This window comes from Cnephaeus nilssonii (assembly GCF_951640355.1).
Source record: "Cnephaeus nilssonii genome assembly, chromosome: 11".
Lineage (NCBI taxonomy): Eukaryota > Metazoa > Chordata > Mammalia > Chiroptera > Vespertilionidae > Cnephaeus > Cnephaeus nilssonii.
In genome coordinates, this window is record NC_137082.1 from 80042142 (window position 1) to 80059277 (window position 17136).

The window sequence follows — 17136 nt, forward strand, 5'->3', positions numbered from 1 at the left end:
GAGAATACTTCTAGAAATGTTTGCTTGACATTTTATCCATCTTAACTTTAATAGTCTCATGAGCATATTCTTAACAGCAAGTTGTTCATTTTAATTTTATAAGTATAATTTCTAAAAGTTTCTCACAATTAGAATTTAAAAAGCTTCATGTTGAAGTAAGATTGACTCACGAGTCAGAATAAAAGAGGGAAGAAGCACCAAGTGCACAAAGCAGGAAGTAAAACCAGCAAAATCCAATTTCCTCCAGTAAATTACTGTGTGCAGATAGCACCAAACAGGTCATTTGAACGGACTAGATGAGTCATTTATCCATTGTTCAGAGTTAGCAAAACTCATTGCTCTGTAGAAACATCATGGTTTTTGACACAATTCAATGCGTCATTTATGAAGAACTTACTAATTTAAGGGAACTAGTTTATGGACTTCTTCCCAAATCAGCAATGAGAAGACACCTTAGTTCAGAGGATGGGGAACTGAAGTAGTCACCCTAAAATGCTTGTAAAAGGCCTCAATCAGTCAGCCTAGGAATTGTGGGAAAGATATAGTGCCACATATAGATTTTTTCCCTTGCATTTCTATACTACACACTCAATTTTATATTCCATGTCATTTTATTTGTATGGATATTTTGTCTCCCTGACTTTACTAGAAACTTCTTGTGAATACAGGTTATGTACATAATACTTCAATTTTTATATACAAGAATCCTGAGATCAGAGTAGGGACTCGGTAAATGCATGTTTATTGACTGATGCAAATACACAAATTGCTTGACTAAAATTAATTTTTCAACTGGCTTTGTGGGAATCAAGTCATTAACCTTGACCAGTGTGCCACTGCTGCAAAAGTTATATAATAACTATTTTAGGCTTTGTGAGTCAGAAAGTCTCTGTGGAAACTTCTGAACTCTGCCATTGTAGTGTGAAAGCAGTCACAGACAATGGGAACTAATGGGTGTGGCTGTGTTCCAATAAAACTTTATTTATAAAAATAGACCACCCATGCACTGTTGATTACCAACCCCTGCCCAATGCTACCTTTGAAATCTATTTAGCTATTGTTATAAGGACACACATGTAATACCTTAATCAATAAAGAAAAATTATAAAAAAGATGCTTATAAGAATATGGTATTATATAATCAATTTTTTTTTTTAAAGATGGACCTCATCAGTGACTGTCTCACACAAAATCAGACTAGGTCACCACTGAGTGAAGTCTATGGTGTGACTAAGGAAAGGAGAAGCACCAGAACATCTGCTGTGTCAACTTGCCATACTCTTCAAAATGTTCATCTTTAGATCACTCATAATAAAACTAACTATAGAGATAATTTTTGCTAAACAGCATAAATGTGTTATCTAATTAACCTATTGGCATTCCTTATTACAGAGGAGAAGAAACAAACCTAAGAGAATGGCTCCTAAAATTATATGTATTTTTTAATGTATATGTTTTATTGTTTTTCTAAGATAAAACAGTACAGTTATTTAAGAAACCAGTAAAAAATAATTATTTAAATAAATGCAGACATTGAGAGACTAAGAATGCAGTAATCTCAATAACATGTCATTATAAATAGTTATATTAATTAATAAGATTATTTCACAAGACAGTAAGCAAAAAAGTCATCATATTATAAAATACCATAAAAATAACATATATTTTATCATAATATATTATTTTTGCTTAATTTTTTTTATGTAGCTGTTTCTCTCAGTGGTATCATGAAGCTTCTTTTTATTTTGTTGGCTTTTGTGAGTTTTTTTTTTCTTTTTCAAAAACATTATGCAATTTCAGAGAGTATACTTTTTATAAAAATTAACTTTAATGTTGTTATAGCTATCTTAGTTTAGTAGGCTATACAGAAACAAAGCACATTGGAACCAAGGGAGAAGATTTACTCCCTGCACTGTCCCTCGCACACCTTCAACTGACAAAGTTCCACTTCTTACTGGTTGACAATGGATGTCCAGCATGATGGAAGGGATAATTCTTTCTGGAGACAGTTAAGGAGAGAATGGAAGGTATGTAAGAGAAGTCATTGGAAGGATGAACTGGTCTAGAGAACCAAGATAGATCACCTATGTGGCTGGACTGTTCGCAGGGAGCTGGGGCTGTCCATGCAAGTTGGGCTTTCAGCATGGCCATTCCATTCTCATTGTCATTATTACCACTGGCCCCCATCTCACCCAGAATCAAAGGATAGAGAAATAGACTCTGTCTGTTGATGGAAGAGCAACAAGGTCATACTGCAGAACAAAGTAACAAATGGGTATATTGCTGTGGTCATCTCTGGAAAACATAGTTCTCCACAATTGTTGACATACATCCTTTGGGTTGATAAGCTTCCAGATGCATGTGCCTATACTGGCCACATCCTCCACATATTAGAGGCATTTACTTGTCTTTGGAATCCTTTCTGCTTTAGTTAATCCTCACCTGATGATATTTTTCCATTGAATTTTAGAGAGATTGGAAGGGAGGGGGAGAGACAGAGATAAACATCAATGTGAGAGAGAGACACATTGATTGGTTGCTTCCTACACACACCCCAACCAGGGCTGGGGATCGAGCCTGCAACTGAGGTACATGCCCTTGACTGGAATTAAACCAGGGACCCTTCAGTCCACAGGCCTATGCTCTATCCACTAAGACAAACTGGCTAGGTGGAATACTTTCTGTTTTTAAATGCTTTACTCCATAAATATTCTGGGCTATCAAGTCTTCCAGCCTCTTTTCCTATAGAGCTCTCCAGTGTTATATTATACTAGAGGCCTGGGAGCAGGGGGGGGGGGGGGGGGGGTTGGCTCAGCCGAGCCTGCACCCTCTCCAATCTGGGACCCCTCGAGGGATGTCCGACTGCACATTTAGGGATCGGGCCTAAACGGGCAGTCGGACATCCCTCTCACAATCCAGGACTGCTGGCTCCTAACTGCTTGCCTGCCTGCCTTCCTGATTGCCCCTAACCGCTTCTGCCTGCCAGCCTGATCACCCCCTAACCACTCCCTTGCCAGCCTGATTGATACCTAACTTCTCCCCTGCCAGCCCAATTGCCCCTAACTGCCTTCCCCTGCTGGCCTGGTCCCCCCCAACTGCCCTCCCCTGCAGGCCTGGTCACCCCTAACTGCCCTCCCCTGCAGGCCTGCCCCCTCCCAACTTCCCTCCCCTGCAGGCCTGGTGCCCCCCAACTGCCCTCCCCTGCAGACTTGATTGCCCCCAACTGCCCTCCCTTGCAGGCCTGATCCCTCCCAACTGCCCTCCCCTTTTGGCCTGATCACCCACAACTGCCCTCCCTTGCAGGCCTGGTCCCTCCCAACTGCCTTCCCCTGCTGGCTATCTTGTGGCAGCCATCTTGTGTCCACATGGGGGCAGCTACTTTTGACCACATGGGGGCAGCCATCTTGTCTGTTGGAGTGATGGTCAATTTGCATATCACTCTTTTATTAGATAGGATTCTACTTCCTCAGGTATCAGGTTGTGCCAAAACAAAAATGTATAAGACTTTCCCACTAGCAGGAATAATAGTGGAATAGAATAGATGTGAGTGCAAAACAAGGACATTATTTGATTGGCTATAGCTTTAGTTGTTTCTTTATTTGGGAGAGTTGGTTATTTGTAATTAGTTGTTCTTAAGTTTCAATCCATTAACCTAGAGGCATTCACAGGAATTGAGTCTGGCTTAGGTTTTGGTTTGCTTATGAAGGCTGCCAAGGTATTAGAGCCACCTTAGTCTAATGGTCTCCTTGTTTAATTAGTTCTTCTGAACGCACACTTTTTATTGCTAGGTAAGCTTTAGGCTATAGAGGTTTGTGAGGACCTTGGATGTGTAATGTAAAAACTTTAAGAAACTACCCTTTTCCATTCAGTTTTAACATTTGAAAGAAGGCTAGTCATAAGAAGCCAACTTTTTAAATTTCCCCTGATTGGCTACTGCCTTGACAGCCTCACAAAGATTTCAAAGGTGAAGCTGCCTCTCATGACAACTCAATCCCTGAACTTGGGTGATGAGGGAACACACATGAACAGAACTAAAACCTTTCACTGTAGATGTGAAAAAAAAATTATCTGTCAACAGATCTAGTTGGATTTCCCGTATATCTCCCCAAAAGATCTCATCATTGGTCATGGAACAGGAAATAAATAACCATTATATAGGGCAAGATAGTTTAGTATAATGGATAAGCATTAAATTTGGAGCCAAAGGACCTCAGTTCCAATCACAACCCTGTAAGTTACTTTTTTGCCATTAGACATCTCTGTCTTCTCCAGTTTCTTTAACTATAAAGTTGGGGTGGTAAAAGTACCCATCTCTCAAATCTGCTATGAGAATTTTACCTACCTGGCATACAGCAAGTACTGTAGGTATTTGCTGTAACTCTTATTTTGTCACTGGCCACTTTTGAAGCACTTCCCTCCGTTAGAGGACAGGAATGGAGAGTGATCAATATGAGATGAGATAACATATATCCTTTTGGTGTGCTGGCTGGTTGTGTTCCCCTCCCAGGGAATATAATGCCATGAAAACAATCACTGTATCAATACACTCCTGCTGGGTCCATGGCTCCTTAAGGAGGAGAGCATATGGTAGAATTTCTGGCACTATAGGAGGCCAATGAGGAGGACAGTTAGTTTTGTTGAAGGGAAAAATCTTTTAAAGTTTCCCATTTCATCTACTTATTAAATCTACTGTTCTCTTTAAATATAAAATAAAATTATTTACAGGTCTCTTTCCATTTTTATTATAAAATTCTGTTAGATAGCTTTTAATTTTTAAAAATGCCATACAAGGTCAGATGATGACAGAGAGTTATAACTCCAAAAATGACAAAAAGTGCTGACAATAGGTAAATTGAAATTCTAAGTCTATGATCCCATTATCAGGGAGACTATGTTGGCTCTAAAACCCAGCAGTCATTAGAATCAGCAGAAAAAGATGCATTGTTTTAGGGAATATTCTGACTTCAATAATTACTAAGAAGCTAAGAAGCAAAACAGTCATACATCAACAAGACTGCTATGTAAAAACAAACCAAAAATAAAACCAATACAGTACTGAAAAACAACAGCCAAAAAATATTTTTTCACTACCTACTCTATCATATAGGGTCTATTCTACTTTCTATAAAAGACCTATGAGATTTTACTAATTCACTTTTGCATCGGAGGAAACCAAAGCCCAGAGAAACCAAAAAATGTGCCCAAATTCTGCAAGTGGTGGCTTTATACTCCAAAATTCAAACTTGAATGTCTCTGGCTCTGTGATGAGGCTCTGAAACCCCATCCTTTGTTCACACATTAGTGCTCACAACACAAAATCTTGGCAGGAATGGTGATTCACAGTCTATCCTAAAATGCGTTTCTGCTTCATCTTTTATTATCTTCCCAAACCAGCTCTCTATTCAGGCCAGAACAGTCTTCTCACTGACCTAGTTAAATGATTTGCTTCGCCCTGTACTCTGTCCCTTCAGTGTCACCCACCCATGACGTCTTCCTCTCCTCCATTGTGCTGATTTAAACCTTGATACTCCTCAGAACACTGTCAACAGAATCAGCTGTGTGCATCTTCCTCCAAACTCCCAAATTCAGTGTAGTGAATCCTACACTGAACTCCACGTGTCATTGCTTGCCCCATAGCCCTTTTGCTTCAGTGAAGTATAGAAATTGCTTCCCTTAATAGGCCAGAGTTTATGCCTCTTCTTGGATCTTTATCTAATACATAGTAAGCCCTCAATAAATGCTGGGTAATTGACTATGTATTAGTCAGTTCTTGGTCACATCTATGACAAAACAAAACAAAATCTAAACCTTGGTTTTGGTCTGCCATTGATAAAGAATGTAATAAGAATAAGTTTTGGGGAGTGAAAGTGATTAAGAGGAGTTTATAGAAAAAGGTCCATCTGTAGAGGAGGGCAATTTTTTCCTTTTCCTTTGCAAAACATGTTTAGGGCACAGGAGGGATGAAGCAAACCTTTATAAATACAAAGTACCACATGAATGGATGTGACCTAGCCATGGTGCTGGTGCAAGTTATTGTTCAGTTGAGGCAAAAGAGTTGAATCAATACTGCATACCAACAAGGAAAATTGACAGGTCTTTGCCAGAAGTCTTTCACAATTTCTATGACCAGAATAAAAAACACACAACTATGCCTAAGGTAATTAATAATAATAATAATAAAGTCAGGCCCAATAATTTAAATATTTTCATATGCTTTGGCTATACATATGATTGTGAGTATCACTGAAACTTGGGCTTGCACCTAATCTTTCTGTGACTCAATCTCATTACTTACCAAAAAAAAAAAAAAGATATTCAACTAAACTATTACAAATATTTGTTTCAGTCATTTTTAATTCTCTATGCTTTATAAAGGCTTGATCCCAGATAAAGATCTAAAGTAGGGAAACTTTCTAACTGACAATCTCTCCTAATTTTTCTAGAATCTCCTTCTCCCTATAACTTCCCATCTTCCTAAGGTAGAAAATATAGTCATGCTGCCCCTTGGTTTACTGCTAACAGATCCTTACCTGTATTTCACAATTTGCAACAACTTAGGCAAGATTGTAAATTGCAAATACAACAATCAATACAGTGGCATGTGATCAAGTTCTGAACTCTGAGTTGTCCTGATGAAGGAATCCTTGAGAAATTGGGGGAAGAGGGTGGGGAGTGTGAGAATCACCATCAGGATGGGGTTTTAGGAGGTGGATTTGAGTTAAACTCTGCAAGATGTGTATGTCCTAGAAATAGGTCGTGAAACTGACAGTTAAAGTTAGAAGGCAGGACATGCCAAGTTTCTGTCAAAGACTGTACATGTGATCTTCCCCTAGTCTTCTTCCTCTTACTGTAAGATTGAGCTATAGATAAAGGGAAAGCTATGCCCCACCCAACATATAATGGCACAAGGAATTTTGAAAACAATGAGAAAGAAATATTTTTTTAAAAAAATATATATTTTTATTGACTTCAGAGAGGAAGGGAGAGAGAGAGGGAGATAAAAACATCCATGATGAGAAAGAATCATTGACCAGCTGCCTCCTGCAGGTCCCACACTGGGAATTGAGCCCACAACCCAGGCATGTGCCCTGACCAGGAATCGAACCTTGATCTTCTGGTTCATAGGTCAATGCTCAACCACTGAGCCATGCTGGCTGGACAAGAAATCTTAACATACAGGAGAGAGTGCCTGTCACATGTGTTAAACTACAATTTCCCAAGTAACACTGCTTTTCAATTTGTGCTTTATCGCCTCCCTTGTGTCCCACCACAGTGCCAGGTCCTGGATGCTCTAGTCTTGAAACACTTCATAGCAACACTTTATTGCTCCCTAGGGAGGCAGCTAAATTCTAGCACATCTGTGCATTTTATAGAAACTGAAGCATAGGCAAATTACTTTTTGTGTGTGTGGGTTTTTGGGGTGTGATGGGAGAAGGAATGATGTCTAACCTTTTTACCCTTACAAGACTCTCTGAATACAATTCACTTCATTGCCCATATGTCTGGTTTATAAGGGTGGACATAGCAATCAAAACACTTTCAGATAGGCAGGGAATAATTAAAGGGACTTGGAGGAGCCTGGAAGCCTGACCCTTCACCTTCAACCACTTTTCACTTTTCAGTTTTTATTTCCTTGCCAGAAATTTAGACTAATCTCTCTCTCTCTCTCTCTCTCTCTCTCTCTCTCTCTCTCTCTCTCTCTCTCTCTCTCTCCCTCTCTCTCTCTCTCTCTTCCTCTCTCTTTCAGAGACTTAAATAATTTTAGATTAACAGAAAAATTAGTCAGAAAGTACAGTTCCATATGTCCCCATCCCCCCTCCACAGTTATTAACATTTTGCATCAGCGTGGCAAATTTGTGACAATAGATGAACAAACAGCAACATATTATTAAGTAAAGTGTAGTTGACATTAGTTCCAATTTTTTATATAGTTCTAGGGGTTTTGAAATCTGTATAGTAGCATGTGTCCACTATTAGTTTCATACAGAATAGTTTCACTGTCTAAAACTCCCTGTGCTTCACTTACCCATTCCTCAACCTTCCCACACTCCTCTTTTAAAATGTGAAAATCTGCAGGACTATAAAGTAGAAAGGAGCTTATAGTCAGCCATATTGACCCTTCATAGTTAGATCTTTATAGAAGAGGATGGAAGTAGACCATTACTGGATTACCAGTTGCTGTAGCAACTAGACCAACACTCTTTCCTCCTGTCCCACTGTGACACTGCTTTTTTCAAAGATAGGACTGAAAGTAATTGCCAAGTATGTACAACACAAATGGAGACCAAGCACCAATCTTAAAATTATTTTAAAGCAGCATACAGATAGCCAATAGGCATATGAAAAAATGTTCAAGACCACTAATCATCAGAGAGATGCAAATTAAAAGCACAATGAGATACTACCTTACACCTGCTAGAATGGCTGCCATCAATAAATCATTAAACAACAAGAGCTGGAGAGGATATAGAGAAAAGGGGACCCTCAAGCACTGTTGGTGGAAATGTATACTGGTGCAGCCACTCTGGAAAACAGAATTAAGTTTCCTCAAAAAATTAAATATGGAACTGCCTTTTGATCCAGTGCTCCCACTTCTGGGAATAAATCCAAAGAAACCCAAAACATTTCCGCAATAACCAAATTCTGGAAATAGCCCAAGTGCCCATGAGCAGATGAGTGGATAAAAACGCTGTGGTACATTTACACAGTGGATACTATGCTGCCATTAAAAAGGACCTCTTAGGGACAGGATGGATGGACCTGAAGGTTATTATGCTAAATGAAATAAGCCAGTCAGAGAAAGCCAAATACTATATGGTCTCATTTATGGAATCTAATGAACAAAACAAACTGCTGAACAACATAGACCTAGAGACATGGAAGTATGCAACAAACTGATGTATTTCAAAGGGAAGGGAGCTTGGGGGAGGGGGTAGACTGGATGAAAGAAGGTGGAGAGATTAGCCAAAGGACATATATGTATAACCCAGGGACACAGACAATAGTGTAATGATGGCCATAGAGAAGAGAGGGTAGGGCTGTATGGAGGTGGACAACTGGTGAGGGGAGGGAGGGATATTTGTAATAGTGTCAAGAATAAAAATAAAGTTTAAAAACAGCAGTATAATGTTGGAAGCTGCCCATTGTCCTCACTAGCAGAGAGGTGTGGACAAGGAACCTGGAAGGCTGGTCAACCTTGAAGCTCTGAAAGGTCAGAGCCAACCACCCACTGTCTAGTTGAGACAATGGTAGCTAAAGCAACTTCCACCTTTTAGTTTTATGTAAATTCTTGCTGATTGGCTATTATTGGAATTGCCTGCCTAAAGGCTATGGGTGTATCCCATAGTCTTAATAAAAGGGATAGCAAGGCCAGAGCAGGGTGGAGTCCTTCCCCTTGAATTGGGCTTCTGCCTGGCCCCCAATATTCCCAAATTAAATTTTCTAGTCTCTTTCATTTGTGTGAGGCCTCTTGCAGAGCCCAAATCCTGAACCTGAACCCTAAACCACGCGGGATGTGGGGTGGGGGGAACTCGCAGTATAATACTTTTACTGGGTGAAGAAAGTCCGACCTTTTTCCCTTTCTGATTGGGATTTGGAGTGGGAAGACACGTTTGCAGTGGCAAGACACATTATGGAGAGGGGAGGGCATAAATGAGACTCCCTAAGCAGAGCTAGAGGCACATGGCAGGGGCAAGCACAGAAAGACTGGGGACTGGCTGGTTATGGTCAATCTTTGGCTCCAGACTTTTAAGAGGAGAGGTAAGTGAGTCTTAGAAGTTTTCTTCTGGGACCCTCAGATTGGCTCAGCAGGAAAGTAGGTTCCATGGGTAGACATTTTGCTTAGGAATAAAGTGATTTTTGTTAAAAAATATTTTACTGCCATACTTAGAACATGGGTTCAGATGGTGATCCTTCTATACCAGGTTCCCCATGATGTGCATAAGGAATAGTACCTATATTTTAACTGGAAGTTGTCGAGAAAAAAAGAAATGCATTGGCCAAAATTCTCATTCAACCAATGATTGAATAATTCCAATTGAATCATTCTGACCAATAATTCATAATGAGGAATCACAGTAGTGAGTGGCTAAATGGGAACCTCTGTCAGGTGTTAGAAAAGAACACAAGGCAGAATTGAAGAGAGCACCTGTGTGTGTGTGTGTGTGCGCGTGTGTGTATGTGTGTGTGTGTGTGTGTGTGTGTGTGTCTAAATGGTGTTTGAGCAACAACAGAGGAATAGGAGGTCATTGGGGAATCGCACTCATGAATGTAAATGTGATGGGTGATTGGGTGAAGGTCCCAGAGACAAAAAAAGTGGGGCATCAGTAGACAAAAACATTTTTGCTAGAAGCCTAAAAAGACACAATGTCTGAGAGTGGGCAGCAGTATCAGAAATCCCAGTTGAGTCCTTTTTCTTATTCAACTATATGACTTAAAGATTTTTTAAAACTTATTTAATAAAAGTTCTGTTTTAGCCCTGCTGGTGTGGCTCAGTGGTTGAGCATCGACCTATGAACCAGAAGATCATGGTTAGATTCCCAGTCAGGGCATATGCCCGGGTTGTGGTTCAATCCCTAGTGTGGGACATGCAGGAGGCAGCTGATTAATGATTTTCATCATTGATGTTTCTATCTTTCTCCCTATCCCTTCCTTCCTGAAATCAATAAAAGTATATTTTATATAAAAAAGTTTTGTTTTAAATTATAAAACTCTATTAATTTTGATTATTATTACTGTTTAATTAATTTCAGGTTTTTTAAATCAAGAAATAATCTCTTTTTGCTTTGTTTTTGCTACCTTACATGGGTAATTTTAACAAACTCGTCACACAAGTCAGTGGTATTATGATTAATATTGTTAACAGATAAATCACTTGAACATTGGCCTGTACTGCTCACCCTACCATCCCCAGACCCCTCATTCGAAGACAAAATTAACGAGCCACAGCAAACCCTGCAGCACTGTATTCTCAGTGTGCCTATGAGACAAACATGGGAATAAAAGGTTAAAACACAAGAAAATGTTTAGCAGGAAATTTAATTCTGTTTGAGGGATTCAAAATTGACTTCTGATACTGCCATGTTAAAACCCAATCTTTTGTCTGTTATGCTAAACAATATAAGCCAGTCAGAGAGAGACGAGTATCACATGATCACACTCATATGTGGAATCTAATGAACAAAATAAATGGATGAACAAGATAGATCCAGAGACATGGAAGCATGGAACAGACTGATGAATCTCAGAGGGAAGGCAGGGGTAGATAGATGGATGGGTGGATGGATGGATGGATGGATGAATGGATGGATGGGAAGAGATCAAAGAACTTGTATGCATATATGCATAACCCACAGACAATAGTGAGGTGAAGTCCTGTGGTGGGGGGTGGAGGCAGGCTAGAAGGAGTCAAAGGGTGAAAAGAGGGACATATGTAATACTTTCAATATTAAAGATTTAAAAACAACAACAACCATTCTGCAGAGCTGAGCACTTGAGGACCATGGAACCTGAGAATGAGAGGCCAGCAAAACTCATTCTCTAGTGGTAAAAATAACAGGTAAGCACAATGGGATTCTACTAGCTCTCAGGAACCATCCCTAAGTTTAAAAAGGTGGTTTCTTGGTATTTCAGTTCTGTGGTCCTCTGCTCTCTACTGAAAGATTTTCACTATTGTTTTGTACTTAGGACCTCCAATTTCTGCACACCAGTGGGCATGAATAGCTGATAATATCTTAAAGCTGTTCAAATTGTCATTATTAATTGAGCCATCAAAGTTTAGCCTCAAAGAAGAAAAGTGGGGAGAGGGGAGGTCCTGCTATTTTCATTGTAGACATTAGTTGTCAGGTTGGAGAGCAAACATTTGAGCAGTAGGTGGAAGAGATGGGGAGTGACTTGGGTCACTGAAACCACACCAGCCACAAAGTTGTTCTCTACCATTCAGAGAAGTAAATCTGACCTTAAGTTCTACCTGTCCATATGATAGCTGTTCTCCTTCAAATGGTGGTTTACTTTCGTAGAACCTAAACATTTAAGAAGTGGGGTTGAATGTGTCTTACTCCAATGAAAGTATGTTCTGGAAGGAATTATATCGTCAACATATAGGAAGACAGGCTGCCCTAGCAGAGAGAATTTGGGAAGAAAAAAAGTGAAGCTTTTTTTTTTTTCATTACGCTACTGTGTTGTCCCAGTTTTGCTGTTGATGCCAACAGTTTCAGAGGTGCTAGTCTTTCTCTAGCTTGTAGGTCCATTTTTCTGATGGTGTTGCACAGAGGAGGCCCTGTCTTATCAACATAGACATACCCACTAAGCCACTCCCATACACATAAGAAATGATAATCTGATACCAGTTCCCTTTTTTCCATTTCAACTCTAGGCTATGGGGTTGTCAGTTGGGGTTCTTTGATTTTCTGCAAAGACAGCAGCACAAGGTAAGCTGGGAAACTGCTCCACCAGGCTTCAGGCATAGGCCTGAATTTGTTTACCACAAACAACATTTTCTCAGCTACTTTTATTACCATAGCAACAAGATTGAGGTTACTTCTATCAACGAAGCACCACATAAGGTAAAGGCGGACAGTTAATAAAGAAGAGCAATGATAATTACATAGCAGCCACTTGCCTGCTCAAATACAGAGTCGCTTTGCCAAATTGTAGTCCCATTTTCTATGTAGAAATGGAAATTATGACTTAATAGGCATTGGAAGCTCATTTGTGAATTTTTCTAGGAGGTGGAAAAATAAACAACTGGAAATTCTCCACAGATCTTAACTCAGCTCCATGGCATAACCCTGTTAGTAGGTTTATCTGCCTCAGTGGCATAAAACTGCCTAGTTAATAAGAATAAACACATGAAATGGAGGAAAAATGATTTTAAAAAAATCTAAAACATGAAACAGGGACCCAAAGGGAATAAAAAGTAGACTTACTGAGAAAGGTGAACTTAAGAGGACACAATTCCTTGTCCTTTTCATTGAGACAAGTGAGTTTAGATGAACTGAATGCACAGTTGATACATTTTATCTACTATTAATCAACCACCTTATTCCCTATCTATTTCTTAGTTCCATACTTTAATTGCAATCGAGTAGGACCATGTTAGACAAACACTATGAAGAACACATGGATGTAAAACAGTGATTCATTCATTAAACTCTAAGTGGCTACTGAGAATGCATACGGTGAGTCAGGCATTGTATTAATCCCAGAAAACATCAAAATGAATAGAGGTCCCATTCTCAAAGACATTGGTAATTTTTCACTAGATATGTAAACGTAAGTAATTCAGGCAGGGATATGGATAAAACAAAGTTCTAGGAGTGATCTTAATGGAATGCAGAGAGGAGAATGATGCATTTTACTAGGAGGTTTCGACATAACTTGAAGTTAAGTTATATTCAGCTTGGCTTTAAAAGATCAGAATAATATCTAGAGGTAGAGAATGTGATCTCAAAGGTAAAATGGATAAAATATACTCACAGATCACAGGCCAAACTTTCACTTCTTCATCTTCCTTCTCACCAAAATATCATCGCTAACTACTTGACCTTTCCACTTGGACTCAAGTATTTGTCCAGGTACAGCAAGATGTATTAGCAATTGCCCAGACTCTGGCTTCGTCCATGTATTAGGTTCCTAGGGCTGCTGTAAAAATTCACCACAAACTAGGTGGCTTAAAAATGACAGAAATGCATCATCCAACAGGTCTAGAAGCTAAAAATCCAAAATCCAGGTGTCCATGGAGAAATGTTTCAACTCTGAAGGTTCTGGGGAGGAATGTTTCCTTGCCTCTTCTAGCTCCTGATGGTTGCCAGTAATTCTTGGCATTCCTTGGTTTAGAGGCACATTCCTCAAATCTAACCTCCCTTATCACATAGCCTTCTTCACCAGTAGACACCATGGGAATTCAGTAAGCAGAACCATTAGTGAAGGAATCTCAGGCATTTAGGGAAGTCTCTGGGAACGGAGGGCTCCAAAGAGCCAGTAATTTTCCTTGAGGCAGATGAATGAGGGATAACGTTTTCTCTAAAGGAATAACTGCCACTTTTCTATGTCAGGCTTAAATGTCACTCTTCATGTAAAGCTGAAATGTCACTAGGATCAGGCCAACTGCTTTCTTGTTTGTTTCATTTCCATTTGACAAGGTAGGTTTATGGGGCCCTTTCCATCTTGTTACTTGTATTTGAATTGATCCTCCCTCAAATGGACCGATCTGGCAAGACAGTCACAAGCCTCCCATGGGTCATGCATTTAGTGTTGACAAGAGTCTAGGGGCATGGCAATAGTCACTTTTCAAAAAGGTTGTACCTAGAAGCCATCTCAGGGAAGGGTCAAAGCCAAAATCCCATGGAGTTGTCTCTGAACACAGACTGCCTCCCTTTCTCCGAGGATCTAATAATCGAAATCATCTTTCACAGGGACTTGTTGCTCAAGGGTTTATTAGGGTTGTTGGGTACCAAAGGTACAAACCCTTCTGTATATCGTGGTTCTTCCTGAGGAGGATAAACCTCCTCTGGCATTGATGGAAGGGGGAGTACAAGCATATAACATGTCAACTGAGCCACCTTTAATGGTGACACAGAAACTGCCAGTCCTCATAGCCTGCCCTGCCAGTATCAGCAAAGCTGCAGAGATGAAAGTTGCCCAGGCCAGAATGACACACAGTCCCACAGTTCATATATACTCAGAGATCGGCAGTTTTTAAAGTATAAGTGCTTCTTAGATTAGTATCTGTCTTTAATCAATTTTTAAGGCACAAAAATATTTGTTTTATGTACTTTATCCATCTGCCTAGCTCCTTTCTGGAGGAGATTTGCCAATATACTCACTTAGCCAGAAGTTAAAATGGTTTAATTTTACAGTAAAATCATTTTTTAGCACATCGTATTTCATTGAGGCTAGTAAGGTAATTATCTATGTCCCCAAATGTAGAAACCAGGGCATCCTCAGAGACCTGTAAGCTGCTGTGCACTCACTCATCTATACTCAAATGTCTGAGAAATCCTGGTCAGCTATTTCCCATGCTGGTGCTCATATTGTACAGAATAAAGACACACCAGGCCAGGGTCCCAACTGGGTGAACAATTTATTTTTAGAGTTGGCTAGAGAGGCTCTGCCCTCAACTTCTTCCCCATGGTGCCTCTTCCCTGCTTCAGTCTTATATGAACAGTCCCCCTTACCATTAATTTTATCTTGAAAGTGGCTTTTAGCTATGCAAGAGCCATGCTTCCCAGTGTCTCTGAGAGAAGTATAGCATTCACACCATGAGGCCTGGGACACATGACAATAATGGAAGAGACTCAGAGATGGAAAGTAATTCAGAGTCTAAGATAATGAGCATCTGGGTAGTTTTTAACATTCTGATTTGTAATTTTTTAGTATATTTTTAATAATTTTGAGATAAAAGCAGTCATCTCAATTATTCTCAGCAGTGCCCTTTATCTGGACAGCTCATTCCCACAGCCTCCCTCCTGCTACTTCCCCCTGACCCTCCAGCTGGCATGATCTCACCCTATCTCCAAGGTGCTGGGCTTATCCTTGCTCTTCCAATTATAAATATTTATTAAAATCACACTTTCTATTTGTTGCTTAAATATAAAATTCAACTGATTTTTTAAAAAGCGACCAGTAGCTAACAACCTTGCTATTAGCAATTCAGCAACCTTGTGAGTCAATTCTGAAAACTTATCTGTACATTCTAGTGATTTTCTTGTGTATCTTCAAATAACTGACACTTTTATTTCAGTTTTCCATACTTGAAAATTTATTTATTGTCTTTGTATTTTTGCACAGGTTAAGATTTCCAGTATAATACTGAGCATCCTATATAATAAAGAGCTAATATGCTAATTAGATGGGACAGTGGAATGACCTTCTGGACGACCAGTGGGTGGGGGGCGGGGCCGTGGGGCTGAGAGGCAGTCAAGGCGGCGAGGGCCTACTCTTGCACGATTTTCCTGCATTGGGCTTCTAGGAAGGGATAATAGGAAATATTATTCTATATTGATCATTACATATGATGGTTATTATGTAATTTTTTGCAGTAACATTTCATCAGAGTAATGTTTTTATCTAAGTCTAGGGTGCTAAAAGTATTTTTATCATTAATATGAATTAAAATAATAAGTATTTTTAATCATTAAGATAATTATATGATTTTTATCAATTTCTAAGTTAATATAGTAAATTACATTGAGTAATATTTTGAATCACTCACATGTACAGACTAACCCCAAATTAGTCATGACACATCATATATATGTATTCACATATATAGAAGTACTTTATTAATATTTATATAGATTGATTGCAATTTTCCTTTTTGTGATATGCTTATCAGATTTACATATAAAACATGCTTAATAAAATGAGTTTGAAATTGTTTTCTTTATTTTACATTTTCTAAAATATTTGGAAAATATTATTATTTATTTTCTATATGTTTGGTAAAATTTACTGGTGGTGGATTTTTTATTTTTTCTTGGGTTAGTTTTGGAAATTATGTTTTTCTGTAATTTGATCACTTCAAAGTTGATCACCAAATTTATTATTTTGCATTATTTTTCATTGTATCCTCTTATTGTCTATTAATTGTACAACTTGTACTGCTGACCACATTTTTATTCCTGGTATTGATTTTTTGTCACAATTAATCTTGTCTGAGATTATGAAATTAAAATTTTTCATTTTAAGCTTTGAAGGTTTATTGTGCATGTATGAATTTATTTTAATTTCTGCTTTCATAGCTGTCATTTCCTTCCTTCCACTTTATTAGGGCTTATTTTGTTGTTTTATTTCTACCTTTTTCATTGATTTTCACTTTTTAAAAAACAATTCACTGTTTTAATTGTATACATTTCCTTCTAATTATAGATTTAGCTCTATTACCATGTTGTGATATTATTCAATTCAAATTTTTCTTATTCCCCTGATTTAATTGTTGAGCGCTGGTTTACTTTAGAAGTTTGTTTATTAATTTACAAACATAGTATTTTCCAGTTAATTTTTCCTTGTTATTTCTAGTTTAATTACTATGGTGAGAATATACACTCTATGATTTCAATATTTTGACACTTTTGGAGACTCCTTTATAGCACACTATAAGGTTGAATCTTTGGAAAGTGATCAAGCATCCTTATT

At 38.7% G+C, this 17136-nt stretch overlaps 1 protein-coding gene across 1 annotated transcript in view; it reads right to left on the reverse strand.

The window, feature by feature from the left end:
* SYT4 (synaptotagmin 4) overlaps positions 1-13824 on the reverse strand; it is a 276953-nt gene extending 263129 nt beyond the window's left edge. The window contains exon 1 of the transcript XR_013814225.1: positions 13477-13824. The gene's annotated coding sequence lies outside the window, so the exon portion shown is untranslated. The remainder of the gene's footprint in view (positions 1-13476) is intronic.
* Positions 13825-17136: the final 3312 nt, after the last annotated feature.